Source organism: Crinia signifera, chromosome 1, assembly GCF_055691185.1.
Source record: "Crinia signifera chromosome 1, ASM5569118v1, whole genome shotgun sequence".
NCBI lineage: Eukaryota > Metazoa > Chordata > Amphibia > Anura > Myobatrachidae > Crinia > Crinia signifera.
The window spans coordinates 335,538,728-335,547,732 of record NC_139217.1 but is presented as its reverse complement, the minus strand read 5'-3'; positions in this window follow the sequence as shown (position 1 = coordinate 335,547,732).

The following is a 9,005-nucleotide window of genomic DNA, read 5'->3' as shown; positions in this document are numbered from 1 at the left end:
TCATATGCAAGTGACCCCCCCTCTGTTGATTTTAGGAGTAAAATTTGTTACCAAAGACTCATTAACCTTGTAAAACTGAATGTTCTGAATAAAAACCGGAGTCCGATGTCACGGACGGTGAGCTTTGTGGAATCAGGCCTGGACTTAGGCCTGGTGCAGAGGTGGAAGCTGGGGGCTGGAAACTGGCTGGTCTAATATACTCCTTACTCTTGTACTAAAATTGAACAAACAGATACCCAGGGCCGGCTCTACCACTAGGCAGCTTTAGGCTTTTAGGGATCTGGGGGACTCCACCAAGTCTGCAAATCAAAAAATCAAGGATGTCTATGAGGATCCTTGTTGTACTTAATGCAGGTGGCGGCTGTGGAACTTCTAAGAACTCACTTCTATACTTTCCCTTGAGTCATACTTCCTACATTGCTGCCCCCTCCTCCTTGTACTCTATTGTGGGTGGCGAAGGGGAGGGTGCAGAGGAAAAGCAGGGGACTTGGCCACCTTCCGGGGGGGGGGGGGGGAGGGGGTGTCATGGGGATTGGATGACCACATGATCTAAAAAGAAATGGGAGGGGGGGGGGGTTAGGGGGGGAGTAGGTTGAAGTTTTGCCTAGGGTGCTGAGAAGCCTTGCACCGGCCCTGCAGATACCCAGTAGTTGGCTGAGACCCGATATGGAGGTGCAGAGTCTAAACTCGACGGTGTTCTTCACCAGGGACCACCATAAGGAGGTTTAGACTTTGTGGCGCACAGCGAACAGGTCGCGGCCCTCCACACGGCTCACTGGGAACTGCGTCGATACTATGAAGAGAGCACTGGAGAATACCGGGATTATACTGCAGATAACTGGACCGGAGGCTGGGACAGAGTACTGGAACCAGGCAGGGCTGCCATCAGGAATTTTGGGGCCCAGGACTCATTTCCAGTCTAGCCCCCTCCCCCCCCCCCCCTCCTCACTTGACTTATCATAACCCGGCTCCTGTTCTCCCATCTCCTCTTCCACTGCGCTGCAGCCCGGAGGTCCCGGAGTGCAGGCTTCTTCAACTCAGGATGCTAGCTGCCAATTAAAATGCAGCACCGGCTGGTGAGCCAATCAGAGCTTGCTTACCGGCAGCTGCTCTGATTGGCTACTGGTACGTGAGCTCTGATTGGCTCAAAAGCCGGTGCAGCATTTTAATTGATTGCTGGGGTCCTAGGTTGAACAAGCCTGCACTCCGGGACCTGCTTTGTTCAGCTCACTGAGCGCAGCAGAGGCAGTCGGGGGAGTTTGCAGTGGCCAAAATTAGCTGCCCATGCCCTTCCAGAGGCTGGGCAGACCCACAGTGAAGCAACGAGCGGGATACTTGAAGTTCACAGTGAGGAGCTAGGAACCGAGGTCACAGCAGGACTGTAAGCGAAGTTGCATCAGCACCAGAACCTTCTGGGATCCTTTCCTAAATACCCTCACCTGCCTGTGGATTAGCTCAGGCAGGGGAAATGCAAGTTTACAAAAGAAAGGCCCTGGTTGTCCGGAAGGAGTCATGTGACTCCGGAAAGATGGCGGCGCCCATATATTGGGACCAGCCAGGAGAGGAGGAGGCAGCGTCAATCCCCCAGCCTGCCGGACGTGAGCGCCGGAAGAAGACCCGCAGCATCCGGATGGGAAAGTCCCGGGACCTCCGCTACGCATTCTGCCGGAATCTGACATCCGAATAAGAAGTGAATAAGAAACTGGTCGAACAAGAAGCTAACTTCAGCCTTGCGGTGGTGAGTGGAATGGAGCGAGATACTTTACATACCCTCCAACTGTACCTTTTTGGACGGTATAGTACCATTTTTTATGGGACCCCCTATACCAGTCACCACGCTCCTTGTCGAATTTGTAAGTGTTTTATATAAATAGGTCTGTCAGTTTCTGCGGAGCTACCATGTCCAAAGTGTGGCAAGGGTCCATCTGGGCTCTAATGTCCAGACCGTGCTCCTCCCCTTGGGTGAAATGCACTAAGCTTAAGAAGTTATGAAATGGAGAGTGACAAACCACCAACCAATCAGCTCCTACCTGTCATTTTTCAAACAGTCTGTGACATGGCAGGTAGGAGCTGATTGGCTGGTGGTTTATTACTCTACATCAGGCATTCCCAACCACGGTCCTCAAGGCACACCAACAGTGCAGGTTTTAGTTATATCCAGGCTTGAGCACAGGTGACTTAATTAGTACCCGAGTGATTCTGATTAAACCATCTGTGCTGAAGCCTGGATATCACTAAAACCTGCACTGTTGGTGTGCCTTGAGGACCGTGGTTGGGAATGCCTGCTCTACACGTTATCACTTTTCAAGCTTAGTACGTCTGACCCCTTGTGACATCAGAGGTCCATTTCTAGAGATGGGTAGCTCACAGCTGAGTCGACCAAAGAGCCGACTCTTCCAAATGAACCGGTTGAGCCGTGAACGGTTCTAATTGAGGGGCGGCTCCTGGAGTGAGACAGTTCTTCTTTTCCAATCACTGACTGTCAGTTTCGTCTCCTTGAGAGACTTCATCAGGGGTTTTAACAATCTATAAAATGTAATATACCCCAAAAAAATTTTTTACAACAATGTATTACATCACATTTACAACAAAATGACGTTACATACGAGCAAATAATTAAATAATTAAAACTCCATAAATCAAAGTTAAAATAAATGGACTTCCCTGGTAATGTATGATTGCCAGCACCTGTGGGGAGCTAGGTAAAGGTGTTTCACTACAGGTGATGGCAATCATGCATTACCAGGGAAGTCCAGGAACAGAGCATTTTCTCCCGCATGGAGAGGGTCAGGTAGGCAAGTATATATATATATATATATATATATATATATATATATACATACATATATATATATAAGTCCAAATCGCAGTCAGCACATATCTTCATATACTATATATATATATATATATATATGGTACTCTTTACCTAGAACGGCGCCCATCGCGGTGATCGCGACATCGCGGGCAGTACATAAACGGCCGCGACGCGATGCCCGCGATCACCGCGATTTTCCCATAGGGAACAATGTTAAAAAGCCTAATTGACCGCGATTTTGCATTCAATGCCTCAATGCCCGCGATTTTCCCATAGGAATCAATGTTAACCCCTTCCTGACAGAGCTAGTTTTTGCGTTCCTGACAGAGCCATTTTTTTCAAATCTGACATGTCTCACTTAAGTGGGGATAACTTTTTTTTGCTTTTACTTATCCCAGTGATTTTGAGATTGTTTTCTCGTGACACATTGTACTTCAAGTTAGTGGTAAATTTTCGTCAATACAGTCTGTGTTTTTTTGTGAAAAATACCAAAATATCGTGAAAAAATGGAAAATTTAGCGATTTGCAAAATGTTAAATTTTCTGCTTGTGAGACAAATAATCTTACCACTCAAAATAGTGAATAACTAACATAGACCATATGTCTACTTTATGTTGACATCATTATTTCAACTTCCTTTTAATTTTTTGGGACACTAGGAGGCTTACAATATGAATAGCAAATTCTCAAATTTTCAAGAAAATTTCAAACACTGATTTTTTTAGGGACCAGTTCAGTTCTGATGTGACTTTGAGGGACTTGTATGTGAGACACCCCCATAAATGATGCCATTTCAAAAAACTGCACCCCTCACAGTATTCAAAACAGCATTTTGGAAGTTTGTTAACCCTTTAGGTGTTTCACAGGAATTAAAACAAAGTGTAGGTGAAATTTCAAAATTTCTTTTTTTTTTGCAGATTTGCAATTTTAATACATTTTTCTAAGGAACACAGTACATTTTACTAGAGAAATGTGACTAAAAATTGATTCCCCCAATTCTTTTGTTTTCATAAATATCCTATATGTGGCCCTAGTGTGCACGGTGACCAAACCACAGGCTTCATAATAGAAGGAGCACTACTTGATTTTGGAGCCTCCTTTTTATGAGATTATTTTTTAGGCACCATGTAGGTTTCTAGGCACCATAAGATGCTAAAAGTTAGGAACCCCCCCACAAGTGACCCCATTTTGCAAACTACACCCCTCAGGGAATTCATCTAGGGGTATAGTGTACATTTCAAACCCCCAGGGGTTTCACCAATTGTGGTACAACTGGGCAGTGAAAATGAAAAATTATTTTTTTTACACAAAAATGCAGTTCTGGCTCCAAATTTGTCATTTTCAGAAGGTATGAAGGAGACAAAGCACCCCAAAATCTGTGCCCCAATTTCTCCCGAGTACGGCAATGCCTCACATGTGACCAAAAAATACCAGTTGGGTGCATGGCAGGACTCAGAAGGGAAGGAGTGATTTTTGGATTTTGCAGCTCAGATTCTGGTGGAATTTTGGTGGGTGCTATGTCGCATTAGCAAGACCCCCCAAGCACCAATACAGTGGAACCCCCCCACAAGTCACCCCATTTTGAAAACTACACCCCTCAGGGAATTCATCTAGGGGTATAGTGTACATTTCAAACCCCCAGGGGTTTCACCAATTTTGATACAAGTGGGCAGTGAAAATGAAAAATTACATTTTTTTACACAAAAATGCAGTTCTGGCTCAAAATTTTTCATTTTCAGAAGGTATGAAGGAGAAAAAGCACCCCAAAATCTGTGCCCCAATTTCTCCCGAGTACGGCAATGCCTCACATGTGACCAAAAAATACCAGTTGGGTGCATGGCAGGACTCAGAAGGGAAGGAGTGATTTTTGGATTTTGCAGCACAGATTCTGGTGGAATGAATGGTGGGTGCTATGTTGCACCAATACAGTGGAACCCCCCCACAAGTCACCCCATTTTGCAAAGTACACCCCTCAGGGAATTCATCTAGGGGTATAGTGTACATTTCAAACCCCCAGGGGTTTCACCAATTTTGATACAAGTGGGCAGTGAAAATGAAAAATTACATTTTTTTACACAAAAATGCAGTTCTGGCTCACAATTTTTCATTTTCAGAAGGTATGAAGGAGAAAAAGCACCCCAAAATATGTGCCCCAATTTCTCCCGAGTACGGCAATGCCTCACATGTGACCAAAAAATACCAGTTGGGTGCATGGCAGGACTCAGAACGGAAGGAGTGATTTTTGGATTTTGCAGCTCAGATTCTGGTGGAATTTTGGTGGGTGCTATGTCGCATTAGCAAGACCCCCCAAGCACCAATACAGTGGAACCCCCCCACAAGTCACCCCATTTTGAAAACTACACCCCTCAGGGAATTCATCTAGGGGTATAGTGTACATTTCAAACCCCCAGGGGTTTCACCAATTTTGATACAAGTGGGCAGTGAAAATGAAAAATTACATTTTTTACACAAAAATGCAGTTCTGGCTCCAAATTTGTCATTTTCAGAAGGTATGAAGGAGACAAAGCACCCCAAAATCTGTGCCCCAATTTCTCCCGAGTACGGCAATGCCTCACATGTGACCAAAAAATACCAGTTGGGTGCATGGCAGGACTCAGAAGGGAAGGAGTGATTTTTGGATTTTGCAGCTCAGATTCTGGTGGAATTTTGGTGGGTGCTATGTCGCATTAGCAAGACCCCCCAAGCACCAATACAGTGGAACCCCCCCACAAGTCACCCCATTTTGAAAACTACACCCCTCAGGGAATTCATCTAGGGGTATAGTGTACATTTCAAACCCCCAGGGGTTTCACCAATTTTGATACAAGTGGGCAGTGAAAATGAAAAATTACATTTTTTACACAAAAATGCAGTTCTGGCTCCAAATTTGTCATTTTCAGAAGGTATGAAGGAGACAAAGCACCCCAAAATCTGTGCCCCAATTTCTCCCGAGTACGGCAATGCCTCACATGTGACCAAAAAATACCAGTTGGGTGCATGGCAGGACTCAGAAGGGAAGGAGTGATTTTTGGATTTTGCAGCTCAGATTCTGGTGGAATTTTGGTGGGTGCTATGTCGCATTAGCAAGACCCCCCAAGCACCAATACAGTGGAACCCCCCCACAAGTCACCCCATTTTGAAAACTACACCCCTCAGGGAATTCATCTAGGGGTATAGTGTACATTTCAAACCCCCAGGGGTTTCACCAATTTTGATACAAGTGGGCAGTGAAAATGAAAAATTACATTTTTTACACAAAAATGCAGTTCTGGCTCCAAATTTGTCATTTTCAGAAGGTATGAAGGAGACAAAGCACCCCAAAATCTGTGCCCCAATTTCTCCCGAGTACGGCAATGCCTCACATGTGACCAAAAAATACCAGTTGGGTGCATGGCAGGACTCAGAAGGGAAGGAGTGATTTTTGGATTTTGCAGCTCAGATTCTGGTGGAATTTTGGTGGGTGCTATGTCGCATTAGCAAGACCCCCCAAGCACCAATACAGTGGAACCCCCCCACAAGTCACCCCATTTTGAAAACTACACCCCTCAGGGAATTCATCTAGGGGTATAGTGTACATTTCAAACCCCCAGGGGTTTCACCAATTTTGATACAAGTGGGCAGTGAAAATGAAAAATTACATTTTTTACACAAAAATGCAGTTCTGGCTCCAAATTTGTCATTTTCAGAAGGTATGAAGGAGACAAAGCACCCCAAAATCTGTGCCCCAATTTCTCCCGAGTACGGCAATGCCTCACATGTGACCAAAAAATACCAGTTGGGTGCATGGCAGGACTCAGAAGGGAAGGAGTGATTTTTGGATTTTGCAGCTCAGATTCTGGTGGAATTTTGGTGGGTGCTATGTCGCATTAGCAAGACCCCCCAAGCACCAATACAGTGGAACCCCCCCACAAGTCACCCCATTTTGCAAACTACACCCCTCAGGGAATTCATCTAGGGGTATAGTGTACATTTCAAACCCCCAGGGGTTTCACCAATTTTGATACAAGTGGGCAGTGAACATGAAAAATTACATTTTTTACACAAAAATGCAGTTCTGGCTCAAAATTTTTCATTTTCAGAAGGTATGAAGGAGAAAAAGCACCCCAAAATCTGTGCCCCAATTTCTCCCGAGTACGGCAATGCCTCACATGTGACCAAAAAATACCAGTTGGGTGCATGGCAGGACTCAGAAGGGAAGGAGTGATTTTTGGATTTTGCAGCACAGATTCTGGTGGAATGAATGGTGGGTGCTATGTTGCACCAATACAGTGGAACCCCCCCACAAGTCACCTCATTTTGCAAACTACACCCCTCAGGGAATTCATCTAGGGGTATAGTGTACATTTCAAACCCCCAGGGGTTTCACCAATTTTGATACAAGTGGGCAGTGAAAATGAAAAATTACATTTTTTTACACAAAAATGCAGTTCTGGCTCAAAATTTTTCATTTTCACAAGGAATGAAGGAGACAAAGCACCCCAAAATCTGTGCCCCAATTTCTCCCGAGTACGGCAATGCCTCATGTGTGACCAAAAAGTGGCAGGACTCAGAAGGGAAGGAGTGATATTTGGATTTTGCAGCACAAATTCTGGTGGAATGATGGTGGGTGCTATGTCGCATTAGCAAGACCCCCCAAGCACCAATACAGTGGAACCCCCCACAAGTGACCCCATTTTGCAAACTACACCCCTCAGGGAATTCATCTAGGGGTATAATGTACATTTCAAACCCCCAGGGGTTTCACCAATTTTGATACAACTGGGCAAAATTACATTTTTTTACACAAAAATGCAGTTCTGGCTCAAAATTTTTCATTTTCACAAGGTTTGAAGGAGAAAAAGCACCCCAAAATATATGCCCCAATTTCTCCCGAGTATGGCAATGCCTCATATGTGACCAAAAAATACCAGTTGGGTGCATGGCAGGACTCAGAAGGGAAGGAGTGATTTTTGGATTTTGCGGCTCAGATTCAGGTGGAATGAATGGTGGGTGCTATGTGGCATTAGCAAGACCCCCAATGCACGGTGAATTGATGGACCTAATAATCCATAGATGTGTGGTATATTTTAAAACACTCCTTTATGCAAAGGCCGGGTTTGTCAGGGCAAGTTTCACAGTGGAAAATAGTTTCCTTTCTTATTCCCCTTTTATAACAAACTTTGCACCTTTTTTGTGTCCTGCCCATTTTTGCAGTGGAGGGGATTTCGTTGGGAAAATGCTGCCCTGGTACAATACGGGGGCCAGTACTAGAAGTACTGGGGCCCTCTGCCTGCTGGTTCCCAAATATCAGGCCCTTTATGACTTCCTCTTGAAAGTGCATAAATGTCCCCCTCTGGCCGGTAGAACGGAATAGCACGTAAGCGTTATACAGTGCCATCTGGATGATATACACGGCCAGCTTCTTGTACCAGATTTTTGTTTTCCGCAGGGCACTGTACGGCTTCAGTACCTGATCTGAAAGATCCACTCCGCCCATGTACCTATTGTAATCCAGGATACAATTAGGTTTTGAGGTGTGGGTACTGGTACCTCGTACAGGGACGGAGGTGGTACTGTCTCCGTGAATTGTTGTCAGTATAAGGACATCCCTCTTGTCCTTATATTTGACCAACAACATATTTTCAGTGCATATTCCCCTGCTTTCACCCCTTCTCATTACTTGGGCAATGTGCGTTTTTGGGAGGCCTCTTTGGTTCTTGCGCACAGTACCGCAAGCTGCTGTACCTCTTGAACCAAGGGCCTTAAACAGGGGGATGCTAGTGTAAAAGTTATCCACATAGAGGTGATAACCTTTATCCAGGAAGGGGTGCACTAAATCCCAGACAATTTTTCCACTAACACCTACGAGGGAGGGGGGGCATTCTGGCGGTTCAATACTTGAATCCTTCCCTTCATATACCCTAAACCTGTGGGTGTACCCTGAGGTGCTTTCACACAGTTTATACAATTTTATGCCATACCTTGCCCTCTTATTGGGAAGGTACTGGCGGAATTTAACCCTTCCTTTAAAATGTAAAAGGGACTCGTCCACACAAATGAATTGTTGGGGGATGTACATCTCCTCAAATTTGGCGCTGAAATGATCAATGACCGGCCTGACTTTGAATAGCCGGTCAAAGGTGGGATCATCTCTGGGTGGGCACTGTGCATTATCGCTGTAATGCAGAAATTTAAGGATCATCTCAAAACG